The sequence below is a fragment of the Panicum hallii genome, chromosome 4, assembly GCF_002211085.1.
Source record: "Panicum hallii strain FIL2 chromosome 4, PHallii_v3.1, whole genome shotgun sequence".
NCBI lineage: Eukaryota > Viridiplantae > Streptophyta > Magnoliopsida > Poales > Poaceae > Panicum > Panicum hallii.
Window position 1 is genome coordinate 47,253,297 of NC_038045.1, and position 3,739 is coordinate 47,257,035.

A 3,739-nucleotide genomic window follows, 5' to 3' on the forward strand; every position below is an offset into this window, starting at 1 on the left:
AACCCTCGGGGGCTACACCATGATCGATTACTTGTCCGTGTACATCTCTCGATGGGCATGAAACCCTCCAGAGCTACACTTCGCCGACTATCTTTGCGCACTGCGCATCCTCTTTGTCGCATGACAACTTATTTGTCTTCTCTTAACGGTTGCTAAAGTACTCGGGTAGCACACGCCTTAATCCGTGAAACCTCGACTCTTCTGTAAGCCTATGCTCCTACACGTGCATGCGGCTAAGCTCCCTACGCTATGGTCTACGGCCATCAGGGATCAGGTGCTTAAACGTAACAGGCTAACTGCCCGGGGAAATTACATGGCCTAGCAAGAGCAAGACGCGAAATTTTTACACCGAATAAATTTTGGTGTATTTATATTATTACTGAGTACTACTCGAAGCCCAGGCAACAACGCTGTTGGATGGGTTGGACGCGGCGCTTGTAAAATGAGAACATGACGGAGGCGCCGGTCACTCCCCTCTTCTTCTGTGCTTCGATGGCTTCCAGCAGCTCTCTGACTGGACTCATCTCCATGCCGGAGGGTTCAAGGTTCCATTCCCCCCTCACCACAGGTGGTCTGTTCGACTTCGTCGGGAGTTGGGGAGCATGGTTTTCAATGTAAAACCATTGGTTTTTCCATCCAGGAAGGTTTGAGGGAAATTTGTAGGAAAGGTATTTTTCGCCGGCCTGCTGACGCAGTTGGATGCCGGCGCCCCCCACTACAGCAAGTTTCTTTGTGGTAGGCTGGGGCTTGACGCGGAAGAGGAAGCGGAATAGATCCCAGTGGGGCTCGATTCCGAGAAATGCTTCGCAGAAGTGGATGAAAATGGAAACATGGCAAATGGAATTAGGGTTGAGGTGATGGAGCTCAAGCCCGTAATAATAAAGAAGGCCACGAAAGAAGGAACACGTGGGAGGGCCAATCCCCGTTCGGCAAAATGGAAGAATGTCACGATTTCGTCGACATTCTCCATGGGGAAAGGTTCACGGAAAGAGGGGCGCCAGTTAACAAGGTTTTTCTCTTGCAGCAACCCCTCGGAAACTAGTTTGTTCAGATTGTTGAGGGAGCACTTACTGTGTGTCCACTCCGCGGTCGACGGCTCCGCCTCTTTCTTCTTCCCTCCAATCTCCGACTTCTTGGACGCCATCTCCGATGCGCTAAGCCACGAGATGCTCGGGGGCTGCGGGGAGAGGGGTAGAGAGGTTGGAGCGGGAGGATCTCCTTGAGGGGATGACGGCGGCGTTTGGCTCAGATTGGGGTTTTGGTGGTTTTTGGCGGAATGCGGACTGAAAGCACAATTTTCCCTCCTATTGCCGCGGGGTTAAGTAACCAGCGGGATGGGGAAAAGTTACTGTTTTGAAGTTCAAGAGTCGTTTTGTGGAATATTCCGAAGGTGAGGGGTCATTTGGTGATCTGATTGGATTAAATATTCAATTAATCATTTTTTCAAGGCTAATTAGCCCGAAAAAAGGGGTTTTTCGAATCTTTGGTCTAATTACATCATTTGTATCATCACTTTGGTCTCCCCTTAATGTGTCATTGTTTAGCCTGTATGCCACGATTTTTGGACCCTTACCTCCAATTTTGTGGGATTTGGATTCAAGGCTCGGGGGCTGCGGGGTACGTGGCATCGACTACTTATTTTTCAAATTTCTTTGAAGGATAAGGAGGGTTACATACTAATGGGGCCCTCAGCCTGATTCTCCGATTCAACCTAAGGCTCGGGGGCTATTTCATATGGAGTGCGATTTTTAAATCGCACACCATAATAAAAATTCGGGGCATGAGCACCTCATAGCTTCGATGCAGCCCAGCAAGTACTCGAAGAAGGACTTCAAGACGAAGATCCAGAAAAAGTCGAAGACTGCTTCGAAAGTACTCGATAAGCCTGCAGTACTCAGCTACGAAGAGCTCGGGGGCTTGTCAGACCCGGGGTCACCGGGCTGGGCACATAACGTAGTTTAAAGAGATCTAAGAGATTAAGTCCGTCTTATCTCTTATTCATCTTGTTTATCTCTTATTCATTCCGTTTAAATAAGAGATAAGCCTAACCGATACAGGGGGAATCTACTCGAGATATGTTCTGGTACGATTCCTTAGCTGGTATTGGTTAGTATCTTTGTAACCCTGGCCTCTCGGATATATAAGGGAGGTCAGGGACCCCTCTCAAAATGAGAAGATTATTAGGTCATTCTACATCAAAGGCAATACAAACCATACAGGACGTAGGGTGTTACGCTCCGTGCGGCCCGAACCTGTCTAAGTCTTGTGTTTCTTGCACTTTCGAGTTCTTGATCTCGGCGTCTCCTCACCCAAAACTTACCACCTTGGGCATATCCCTCGGTGGGCAGCCGGTTAAACACCGACAGACGCTGACGATTTTCTTTTTTGAAATCCTTTTATTAAATTTAGAAATAGTTTTAGACTTAGAAATATCATAATAAACCAACCCGACCTCCGAAAATTATGAAACCAGTTTTATAATTTTTCTAAAATCATGATCCAACCGTTAGAGTGGGTCTTGTTGTGATTTGGATCTTGTTTGAATACCTTTTGTGCACTTTTGCACTTTGGCCCCCGTATTTATTCGTAATTACGAATAGGACCTGTCGACGAGGAGCCGATCGATGTCCAGGACTACCGAAAGTACCAGGAGGCCCATGAAGTCTACGATCTGAATGTCTATTAGGCATTGCTTGCTAGAAATGCTATTGTTCCATGTCGTGCTACTATGAGATAAACCTACATGACCTATTTTATTTACCTAAACTCCTGGCTATCCTATACACTTGATGACTATGAGATACCTTGCTATGCTTTGCATGTGCATGTTTGGGAATGGATGGATAGTCTTGGCGTGAGTGGAGTTACACTTCTGATGAGGTAGTGCATAGGGCTTTCTAAACTGGGAGCGAATGAACTTAACTCGATCTTGAATCGAGGGCTTGGGGTGTGTATCTTGGCACACTGTACGGAGTACCTGTGGCGGCTACAACTTTGTGGTTACTTGGTTGAGGAGGTGGGGGCACCCGTAACGGGTGCCATTGCGGACCATTGTAGTGGAGATGCATGTGACAAAGATGCTCACTTCAGGAATTGAGGACCGGGTGAGAGTAACTATGATTACAACCTCTTGCGGGGGGATGGGTGTAACATCCCGATTTTTGTTCTTGCTTAAACTGCTGCTTAATATTAAATAATCAATTTAATCAAATAAAAGTACTCCAAATACAATAATCATATAAATTACTTAAAATTTTCTCTCACTCTGTTCTCATCCCAAAATAAATAAATAAATAACATGTCTGTCATGCTCTTCCGTGTCGACCCACAACCGATCCGTGTCGATACCCTTCGGAGTAAATTGGAAACCTAACAAAATTTCTTTCCAACGTAACCCTGTAAATTTCCTATTACCCTTCTTCCTCCTCACTACAGAAGCGTCACCAAAGCTTGCCATTCCTTCTCGCAGAATTCTCCCGAACCCACCGTACAACATACTTCATCCCAGCCACCGTTTACCTTTCACCCCGAAACCTGCGAAGTGTCGCAGCACGCTTGCTAGCTTTGCGTGATATTCCGGCAAATTTTCCTGTCCTCCCTCTGCCTTTACGCACGCCGCGATGGCAAGACGGACAACCTCGGCAGTCATGTACTCCACCGATTTCGCATGCGCCGAAGTCTCCGGAAGAAGCCGTACGCAGGCTTTACTACGGTAAACGATCACCAGTGCGAAGCCAGC